Source organism: Eubalaena glacialis, chromosome X (assembly GCF_028564815.1).
Source record: "Eubalaena glacialis isolate mEubGla1 chromosome X, mEubGla1.1.hap2.+ XY, whole genome shotgun sequence".
Taxonomy (NCBI): Eukaryota; Metazoa; Chordata; class Mammalia; order Artiodactyla; family Balaenidae; genus Eubalaena; species Eubalaena glacialis.
Window position 1 is genome coordinate 128,286,333 of NC_083736.1, and position 12,424 is coordinate 128,298,756.

Here is a 12,424-nt window from a genome sequence, read left to right on the forward strand (position 1 = left end):
ACAGATGAATGGATAAGGAAGATATGAGATATATACACACACATACACACACACATATATATAGTATATATGTGTGTGTGTATATATATATATATACACACACACATGTGCGTGCACACACACACATACATACACACAATGGAATATTACTCAGCCATTAAAAAGAGTGAAATATTGCCATTTGCAGCAATATGGATGGACCTGGAGATTATCACACTAAGTGAAGTAAGTCAGATAGAGAAAGACAAATATCATATGATATCACATATATGCGGAATCTAGGAAAAAATGACACAAATGAACTTATTTACAAAACAAAAACAGACTCATAGACTTAGAGAACAAACTTATGGTTACCAGGGTGGAAGGGTGGGGGGGGGGGGAGGGATAGACTGGGAGTTTGGGATTGACATGTACACACTGTTATATTTAAAATAGATAATCAACAAGGACCTACTGTGTAGCACAGGGAACTCTGCTCAGTAGTCTGTATTAACCTAAATGGGAAAAGAATTTGAAAAAGAATAGATATATGTATATGTATAACTGATTCACTTTGCTCTACACCTGAAACTAATACAACATTGTTAATTAACTATACTCCAATATAAAATAAAAATTAAAAAAATAAGCATTTGAGCCTGGTTCACAGCTGTGTTTGTGCAATATTCCAGCATCACTCAAAGTTGAACTCTAGGATGTTATAGCCCCACCTTGAAATTACCCTGAAGGACAATAAGGGATGGAAATCCCAGTGGGCAGAAATGAGAGCTGTCTAACCAGCAGAACATTCATATTAGAAAAGAAATTTTCTCAGGCTCTGGACATATTACTTGATGTTCATGTAAATATCTGTTTCTCAGCATCTTTTGTCCTTAATCCACCAAGTTTGTTCCTTCCAAGTCCCTTATTATCCAACAAGAACAATGTCTGGTCCTTTGTGATCAGTGTAGAATCTTAGAAGAGACCATCTTTCCCTCTAGGAAAATAAACAAGAAAATACTGAGAATTCCTTTGGGATATAACGGAAAAAACAATTTTTGTTAACATTTCATATGTGTTTTCCTTATCTAATTCAGTGATCTCACAGGAAAAGTATCAATACTGGTTAGATTACAAGTTAAGTAAAATCTCAACAACACAGAATTTCTTTTACCTAAGCAGACATAGTACATGCCACTATGGATAAACCAATATTCCAGCAGGAACAACCAATCTTGGTTACATGATTAGGAATTAATGAACTACCTAGTCACAGGTCATAGGTGGATTGTATTGTACCCCTTCCATTGTGGAGTGGAGAAGACTTTGTTCATAAATATAGATTTTATTTTGGATTTGCCATCCACACTCATTCTTCTTCTTACAGCATGTATTAGTTGGCTAGAGCTGTCATAACAAAAAACTGGTGCCTTTAACAACAGAAATGTATTTTTTCACAGTTCTGAAAGCTAGAAGCCCGTGATCAAGGTGTTTGCTGGTTTGTTTTCACCTTCAGAGATAATAGGGTTTGTGGCTTCAAAATATGCATTTTGGGGAGACACAATTTAACCCATAATACAGAGTTTATTAAATATCTTACACAATGATGATAGCTCATACAATTTGCCTTCAACCAAGTAAATCACTTCACAGACAAAGAAATAAGACATGGATCAACTGCCCATATATCTCCTTGGAAATGAACAAATCCACAATGATTGAGGGAAGACTTAACTTATTTCACTCAGAAACAAATCAGAAAGATACAAAATTACTAGGGATATTGAAGACGAATCACAAAATTAGCAAGTTTGTTGTAAGCATCATACATAGAATGCATTTTTTCAAGCACATCTGAAATATTAACAAACATTTATTGTCTACTATGTCCCAAAGGAATTCTCAATGAATATTAAAGATCCAAAATATACAGACCACAATCCCTGAGTACAGTGTAATAAGAAATCGATAATGGATACTTCTATGTATAATAAAAACATAAATTCTTTGGAAACAGTAATATACAAATGGATCAAAAAGAAACCACTATGGAAATTATAAAATATTTAGAAATAAAAGGCAAGGAATATATTACATATCAAAAATTATTGGTAGGCAACCAAAATAGTACTTAGTGGAAAAAAGTATGGGTAAAAAATGCATATATTAGAAAATGAAAAAAATCAAAAATGAATGGGCTAATTGTTTCACTCTGGATGTTAGAAGAAAAATAACAGAAAACTCACAAGAATAAAGGAATGTTAACAGTGGAAATTAATTAATAGCAAATAAATAATAGAGAGCTTCAACACACTAACACTAGCTACTCGAAAATTAATAAAATAGACCAACTTCTTACAAAAGTATTCAGAAGAAAATAATCCTAGGAATGAGAAGAAACATAATTAAACATAGCAGAGTTTTTAAAATGATAAAATATTATGAATAGTTTTGTCTTAATAAATTTGGGAAAACTTAAAATGGACCATGTCAACTATCAAAAATGGCTCAAGAGTAATTAGAAAATATGAATTAAGGAACAGAAAATTCATCTTTATTGAAATTGTTTCAGTTAAAATTAAGAGAAGGAAAATTTTATTTCATTAAAATAAAAGAAAGGAAATCTTATTTTTATTAATCTAGAAGTCTGAAATCTGACAAGGTTTAGTAGGAGGAGGAAATATTGCAGATTTATAGGTATAGATGCAAAAATCTTAAATAACATACTAACAAACTGAATCCAGTTGTATAGAATATATGTCATGACTAATAGTTTTTTTCAGGAATGAAAAGATGCTGTAACATAAAACAAATCAATGAATTCACCTTTAAGAGAATAAAGGAGAAAAACTACGCGATCATATAAATGAAGGCAGAAAAAGGAATTCAATAAATCAAACAGATGTTTGTAATAAAAACTCTTAACAATCTAGATATTCTGCAAATTTATAAAATATATTTACCAAATATCTATAACAAGCATACATAAAGTTACAGACTTTAGCTTTCATGTCAGAACAAGACAAGGGCATTCACCCTTGCTGCTTCTTACTTATCACACTAAAATACCTAGCTAAAAATAATTGAAGCAAAATAAGTAAAAATAAAGAAATTAGAAATACAGTTTTAATAAAAAATTAGATTTTAGTTAAAATATTAATAAATTTATAAATAACTTGATATAACTAACAGGAAGGTCTAAGAATTGCAGATGAAGAAAAAACTTTTTGCTGGAGGATTTATCATTTGAATAAATGGAGAGACATGATATATTTCTGGAGGAAGAGTCAGAGTTCTAAAGATGTCAATTCTTCCACACATTAATCTATAAATCCAATAATATCACAATCAAAACCTGAACAGGATTTTTGTAATCTTCAATTTTTAAAAAATTATGGGCCCATTTATTTATTTTTGAAAAATTAATATGTACCTAAGGTATAAAAAATCGAACAGCACAAAAGGGTACAAAGGGGAAATGTCTTCAACTCCTAAAATTAGCCCCTCCCAGTTCACCTTTTCAGATAACCACTGTTTACATTTTTTGTACATTCTTCCAGAGACACCCTATATGTGTGTACGTGTTTGTTTATGTGCATATAAATACACTCATTTCTATAAAAATTTTACATAATATATACACCATACTTTTCTTTTTTTTCTTACTCATTACTGAGTGTATTTTGGAGCTAAAAACACTCATATATCATATCAGTACATATATATCTGCCCCAACTGGTAATCTAGTACATACTAGTTTTCTATTGTTGCTGTAAAAAATTACCACAAACTTAATGGATTAAAACAGCACATATTTATTTTCTTACAGTGCTCAGGTGGGGGGTCATAAATGTGAAATCAGTTTCACTGGGCTAAATTCAAGGTGTTGGCAGGGCTGGTTCTTTCCAGAAACTCTATGGCTAGAATCCATTTCCTTGTCTTTTTCAGCTTATAGTGACTGCCTTTATTCCTTGGTTTGTGGCCTCTTCCTCCGTCTTCAAAGCACATCACTCTAATCTCTGTTTCCACCATCACATTGCCTTATTTTCTATAGAGTAGCTCTCTCTGCTTCCTTTTAGAAGGGCACTTGTGATTACATTGTGCCCACTTGGATAATCCAGGGTAATCTTCCCTTCTCAAAATCCTTAACTTAATTGCATCTTCAAAGACACTTCTGTTTCGTTAACCAGGGGGAAAGGGGGGGAGGGATAAATTGGGAGATTGGGATTGACATATACACACTACTATATATAAAATAGATAACTAATAAGGACCTACTGTATAGCACAGGAAACTCTACTCAGTACTCTGTAATGGCCTATATGGGAAAAAAATCTTTAAAAGAGTGGATATATGTATATGTATAACAGATTCACTTTGCTGTACACCTTAAACTAACAACATTGTAAATCAACTATACTCCAATAAAAATTTTAAAAAATAAAATATTAAAAATTTAAAAAAATTAAAATTGCGATCTCAAAGAGGGGAAAAAAGGCCCTTTTGTTATATTAGGTAGTATATTTGCAGGGTCTGGGGATTAGAAAGTGGACATCATGGAGCCGCATTATTTAGTCAACTATACATTAAAATAAGATAACAAAACATTTTAAACTACTTCCCTAATGATGGGTGTTAAGGTTGTTTCCAACCTTTTCCTGCAATAGGCATCAATGCATTGCATATTTTATGAATAAACATTTGCACATAAATGATAATATCTATGTGGACTATAAATTCCATTTCTAGAAGTAGAATTCCTGAGTCATTGGTCAAAGGGTATGTATTATTCATAGACAGGTAGACAGATGATAGATATAGATATATACAGATATAGACATTCAGGCAAATTTTACTTACCAGAAGTTCAAAATTTATACTCCCACAAACAAATTTGAGAGTCCTAATGCCTGTTTCCCCACATTTTGTGCTTATTTTCAGGATTCTTACTATATCTAATTTTGTACATTGATTGTTGTAGATTTTCCCAGGTGAATAATCATATCATGAAAAAACGGTGACATTTTCTTCCCTTAAAATGTGTATGCACCCACGCATACCCATACATTTACACACTGACTAGTCATTATTATTACTTACACATTATTAGTCATTGTTGCACTGATTTCTAGTACAATGTTCTTTTTTTTTTTTGGCTGTGTTGGGTCTTCGTTTCTGTGCGAGGGCTTTCTCTAGTTGTGGCAAGCTGGGGCCACTCTTCATCGCGGTGCGCGGGCCTCTCACTATCGCGGGCTCTCTTGTTGCGGAGCACAGGCTCCAGATGCGCAGGCTCAGTAGTTGTGACTCATGGGCCTAGTTGCTCCGCGGCATGTGGGATCTTCCCAGACCAGGGCTCGAACCCGTGTCGCCTGCATTAGCAGGCAGATTCTCAACCACTGCGCCACCAGGGAAGCCCCAATGTCCTTTTTAATTTATTTTTTATTTATTTATTTTTGACTGTGTTGGGTCTTCATTGCTGCATGCAGGCTTTCTCTAGTTGCGGCAAGCGGGAGCTACTCTTTCTTGCAGTGCGTGGGCTTCTTATTGCGGTGGCTTCTCTTGTGGTGGAGCATGGGCTGTAGGTGCACTGGCTTCAGTAGTTGTGGCTTGCGGGTTCTAGAACGCAGACTCAGTAGTTGTTGCGAACGGGCTGGGCTTAGTTGCTCCGCGGCATGTGGGATCTTCCCGGACCAGGGCTCCAACCCGTGTTCCCTGCATTGTCAGGCGGATTCTTAACCACTGCACCACCAGGGAAGTCCCTCTATTACAGTGTTAAATGGTCATTGAGATAGTGTGCAGTCTTACCTACCATGTTACTCTTGATATTTGCCAATCTAATGGGAAAAGATGGTATTTTATTTGCATTTCTTGAATTATGATAGAGAGAAAATTTCTTTAATATGATTAGAGTTATTTTTCTTTACTTATATTAACTATCTGTGCATGTCAGTTTGATTTCCTATTTGATCTCCAGGGTTGTTTTCTTATTTTTTTTTAAGAATTCTATGGTTTTAAACAAGTTTTGTTCTTTAACAATTTGTGCTGTAAATATTTTCCTCAGTTTGTCAGTGATTTTTTTCTTGATTATAACATTTTGCTATGCAGGAAAATTATTTTGTTTATGCAAGAAACTCAAGTTTTATATAATTTATCATGTTTCTCTTTTATGGCTTCTCTGATTTTGGCTTTGCTTAGAAGAACCACCATAACATTATTTAAATAATTATCACATTTTTCCTGGTACATTACGATTTTTACTTTGATTTCTAAACATTTGATTCATCTGAAATTTTCGTTTATTGAGTAAGATAGGGATATAGCTTTATATTTTGGTCACTAGCCAGTTCTCCCAACACCATTTAATGAATAAACCCTACAAATTTAAAATTTTACATTTAATGTGTAATAACTTACATTTTTATTTCTATCTCTTTTTGGATCTATTCTGTTCATTTGTTCTATCAATCTATTAGTGCACCAATGTCAGTGAGGTTTAATTATTGGATCTTCATAAATTTTACATTTTGATAGGGCTAGTGCTTCCTTATTGTCTTTCAGAATTTAGTTGTCAGTCTTAAAGGTTTATTTTTTTATGTGAACTTTAGAATTAGCTTATCTTTATAATATTCAGTTTTATTGCCAATGTCAAGTTATGTTGTCGTATTAATGTTTTTTCTGAGGTCTTTTGGTAATTCAAACTCTTCTTCACATGGGTACTGAACATTTTTTTAAGTTTAATGTTCTGTATTTCCATTATAAATGGGACGTTTCTTCCATTTCTGTCCTTTTCATATCTTGAAAAGTTCTTCTTATATTTTAATTTTGTAACTAATCACATTATGAAATCTCTTATGATTTCTATTAGTTTTAAAATCTTTTTTTGTTTTTAAATATGAAACATATAAATGGCTAAAAGTTACAATATTGTCTACTGGTAATATACGTGACCAGTCCCTTGACCCCTAGGCCCCTGTTTCTCAGTTTTCCTCTCCAGACACAAACATTTTGCTCAGTTTTTTGTGTGTATGCTTCCAGGTATATTCTAATAGACAAAAGAAATATATATATAATATTTATATGTGTATACATATATACATATATGCATGTATACATATCCATATATGTAAATCAAGTCATTGTACACAGAATTTTTCACTTCAAAACTTTTTTCCCTAGAAGTACATATGGAAATTAGTCATTCCATTATATGGATGCACCATAATTTATTTAATCACTCTCTGCACCATGTGGGATCTTCCCAGACCAGGGATCAAACCCATGTCCCCTGCATTGGCAGGTGGATTCTTAACCACTGCACCACCAGGGAAGTCCCTCCCTGGTAAACTGACATCAGCATTGTTGAACTACACATATGATGCTTCTCTCCTCCACTCTGCAAACAGGCTTGCCTGCTTGTTTCTTTATTCAGCCCCACTCTCCCTACTTTTTGAAACTCTTTGTCATGCTGAGTTCAGAGTAGCTTCCTCTATCAGCCTTTGTACTTGTTTCTATAATCAGTTGATTATTGTTGTTCTTTTTGGTGGTGGCCACTTAGAACTGTGGTTTATCACTGGCCTGAGATCTTTAGTCACAAGAGTCTTACCTCAGTGTCTCCTCATTCTTTTTTGACCTGGGCTCTATTTGAAAGTCTTTTCTCATATACTATGCTTTGGGATTATAGATATTTCCAAATTTCATTGAAGATGAAGTTTGCAATATTTTTAAACGTTCTCCTTATTGCTTTGAAGGCTAAGATTACTTGAAAGACAATGAGAAAACTATTCTCTTTACTGTGCTGTTTTAAAATTGGAAGACTTTGGGCTTCCCTGGTGGTGCAGTGCTTGAGAATCTGCCTGCCAATGCAGGGGACACGGGTTCGAGCCCTGGTCTGGGAAGATCCCACATGCCGCGGAACAGCTGGGCCCGTGAGCCACAATTACTGAGCCTGCGCGTCTGGAGCCTGTGCTCCGCAACAAGAGAGGCCGCGATAGTGAGAGGCCCGCGCACCGCGATGAAGAGTGGCCCCCGCTTGCCACAACTGGAGAAAGCCCTTGCACAGAAACGAAGACCCAACACAGCCATAAATAAATAAATTAATTAATTTAAAAAAAAAATTGGAAGACTTTAATAGCTTTCCATTGAATCCCTTGTGTATTTTATATGTATCATATTACCATAAACAAATAATAATATTTTTCTTTCTCATTTTAGATGCTTATACCTCGATTTCCTCACTTAGACTCATTACACTGGCTACTACATTCAGAACAAAATTAAATAGCCAAATTGAAGGTGGATATTTTTCCTTTGCTTTTGCATTTATTAGGAATGATTTTTGTGTTTCTCCATTAAGCTTGCTCTTGCTTTTTGGCTTGATATGGGTAAAATCGTATCAAGGAAGTATCCATTTACCCCATTCTTTTTTTTTTTTTTAACATCTTTATTGGAGTATAATTGCTTTACAATGGTGTGTTAGTTTCTGCTTTATAACAAAGTGAATCAGTTATACATATACATATGTTCCCATATCTCTTCCCTCTTGCGTCTCCCTCCCTCCCACCTTCCCTCTCCCACCCCTCTAGGTGGTCACAAAGCACTGAGCTGATCTCCCTGTGCTATGCGGCTGCTTCCCACTAGCTATCTATTTTACATTTGGTAGTGTATATATGTCCATGCCACTCTCTCACTTTGTCACAGCTTACCCTTCCCCCTCCCCATATCCTCAAGTCCATTCTCTAGTAGGTCTGTGTCTTTATTCCCGTCTTACCACTAGGTTCTTCATGACCTTTTTTTTTTTTCCTTAGATTCCATATATATGTGTTAGCATACTGTATTTGTTTTTCTCTTTCTGACTTACTTCACTCTGTATGACAGACTCTAACTCCATCCACCTCACTACAAATAACTCAATTTCATTTCTTTTTATGGCTGAGTAATATTCCATTGTATATATGTGCCACATCTTCTTTATCCATTCATCCAATGGTGGACACTTAGGTTGCTTCCATGTCCTGGCTATTGTAAATAGAGCTGCAATGAACATTTTGGTACATGACTCTTTTTGAATTATGGTTTTGTCAGGGTATATGCCCAGTAGTGGGATTGCTGGGTCATATGGTAGTTCTATTTTTAGTTTTTTAAGGAACCTCCATACTGTTCTCCATAGTGGCTGTATCAATTTACATTCCCAACAACAGTGCAAGAGTGTTCCCTTTTCTCCACACCCTATCCAGCATTTATTGTTTCTAGATTTTTTGATGATGGCCATTCTGACCAATGTGAGATGATATCTCATTGTAGTTTTGATTTGCATTTCTCTAATGATTAACGATGTTGAGCATTCTTTCATGTGTTTGTTGGCAATCTGTATACGTTCTTTGGAGAAATGTCTATTTAGGTCTTCTGCCCATTTTTGGATTGGGTTGTTTGTTTTTTGGTTATTGAGCTGCATGTGCTGCTTGTAAATTTTGGAGATTAATCCTTTGTCCATTGCTTCATTTGCAAATATTTTCTCCCATTCTGAGGGTTGTCTTTTGGTCTTGTTTATGGTTTCCTTTGCTATGCAAAAGCTTTTAAGTTTAATTAGGTCCCATTTGTTTATTTTTGTTTTTATTTCCATTTCTCTAGGAGCTGGGTCAAAAAGGATCTTGCTGTGATTTATGTCATAGAGTGTTCTGCCTATGTTCTCCTCTAAGAGTTTGATAGTGTCTGGCCTTACATTTAGGTCTTTAATCCATTTTGAGTTTATTTTTGTGTATGGTGTTAGGGAGTGTTCTAATTTCATACTTTTACATGTACCTGTCCAGTTTTCCCAGCACCACTTATTGAGGAGGCTCTCTTTTCTCCACTGTATATGCTTGCCTCCTTTATCAAAGATAAGGTGACCATATGTGCGTGGGTTTATCTCTGGGCTTTCTATCCTGTTCCATTGATGTATATTTCTGTTTTTGTGCCAGTACCATACTGTCTTGATTACTTTAGCTTTGTAGTATAGTCTGAAGTCAGGGAGCCTGATTCCTCCAGCTCCATTTTTCGTTCTCAAGATTGCTTTGGCTATTCGGGGTCTTTTGTGTTTCCATACAAATTGTGAATTTTTTTGTTCTAGTTCTGTGAAAAATGCCAGTGGTAGTTTGATAGGGATTGCATTGAATCTGTAGATTGCTTTGGGTAGTAGAGTCATTTTCACAATGTTGATTCTTCCAATCCAAGAACATGGTATATCTCTCCATCTATTTGTATCATCTTTAATTTCTTTCATCAGTGTCTTATAATTTTCTGCATACAGGTCTTTTGTCTCCTTAGGTAGGTTTATTCCTAGATATTTTATTCTTTTTGTTGCAATGGTAAATGGGAGTGTTTTCTTAATTTCACTTTTCAGATTTTTCATCATTAGTGTATAGGAATGCAAGAGATTTCTGTGCATTAATTTTGTATCCTGCTACTTTACCAAATTCATTGATTAGCTCTAGTAGTTTTCTGGTAGCATCTTTAGGATTCTCTATGTATAGTATCATGTCATCTGCAAACAGTGACAGCTTTACTTCTTCTTTTCCGATTTGGATTCCTTTTATTTCTTTTTCTTCTCTGATTGCTGTGGCTAACACTTCCAAAACTATGTTGAATAATAGTGGTGAGAGTGGGCAACCTTGTCTTGTTCCTGATCTTAGTGGAAATGGTTTCAGTTTTTCACCATTGAGGACGATGTTGGCTGTGGGTTTGTCATATATGGCCTTTATTATGTTGAGGAAAGTTCCCTCTATGCCTACTTTCTGCAGGGCTTTTATCATAAATGGGTGTTGAATTTTGTCGAAAGCTTTCTCTGCATCTATTGAGATGATTATATGCTTTTTCTCCTTCAATTTGTTAATATGGTGTATCACGTTGATTGATTTGCATTCCTGGAATAAACCCCACTTGATCATGGTGTATGATCCTTTTAATGTGCTGTTGGATTCTGTTTGCTAGTAATTTGTTGAGGATTGTTGCATCTATGTTCATCAGTGATATTGGCCTGTAGTTTTCTTTCTTTGTGACATCTTTGTCTGGTTTTGGTATCAGGGTGATGGTGGCCTCGTAGAATGAGTTGGGGAGTGTTCCTCCCTCTGAACCTGCCATTGTTAAATTACTGCAACTCCTTGAGTCCTTCAGTGTTGAACATCCCACTCTCTGTCCACCCATCCTATCATTCCAGTTCATTTTTCTAGTTCTTCAACTCCAGAAATTTTTGGATCTCTTTGAAACCTCCAATTCAGTGATCCTACCATGTTTCACTGCCCCTTACCTTCTGCATTCCCTCTCTTTCTTTCTTACCTAGCTTAAGTACCATAGACCATCATTGTCACTCCTTTCCATCTACCCTCAACTGTTTTGACCCTTTCACACCTCATTTTCCTCTCCTGGCAAAACCCCAGTTCTGAATAAACTGAAACTGTGTTCACTGTTCTCATTTTAAATTCACAGTCACTACCCTCAAGTGGGTCCTTAATTGTATATGCCAAACTTAGTATTTTCGTAGTCCATCCTTTTACTCTCCAACTAATTGTCCCATATTTTTTCCTCTCTTCTCTTACCACTCTCCCATTTCCACTCTCAGCTAATGATCTTGCTTCTTATTTCATTAGTAGAATAAAATCAATCAAAAGAGAAATTCCACAGGCTTATTTCATCACATCTACTTACCTATCATGTCTATGCCTTGAGTATGCCCTCTGTCTTTCCTCCTGTTTCTGTGGATGAACTCTTTATTCTACCCTTACACCTGTGCACTGAATTCTGTATCTTCTCAGTTACTTAAGGACTTTACTCCTGCAGCTGACTTCTCAACACATCAGCCAGACCCCCATTAAAACCCAGGCCAGAAAATGTTACTCCTCCATTTTAAACCCTGCAAGATTTTCCCATCTCACTCCAAGTAAAAGCCAAAGGTCCCTCAATGCACGATGAGGCCCTTCACAATCCGGCCTTCTTTTCTCTCTGACCTCATTGTCTGTTACTATCTTCTCTAATCTCATTACTCTCCAGCCACGTTGGACTCCTTGCTATTCTTCCAACATGTGAGGTTCACTACCTCTAGGTTTTGCATTGCTCTGTCTTCTGCCTGGAGTACCTTTTCTAGTGTCTTTTAGGTCTTCAGGTTTAGGTCTCTGCTCAAATGTCACTCACTCAATGTGGCCATCTTCTACCACGCTCTTTAAAATAGCAACCTCTTTCTTCTGACGGTGCTGAATTTTACAGGAACCCTGAGAGACTGGAAAACAGCAATGGTTAAGAAATCCCCCTCACCCATTTGTATTCTGGGAAACAGCTTACTGAAAAAGAACCACCCTTCACCATGTGACTTAGATAATACTTAAGGAGGCTCCCCTTGTTTACCTATAACAAGGCCAGACACAGATCCATCAAATTCTCATTCTTTGCCTCTTAAAGGATTATATGGTCTGTT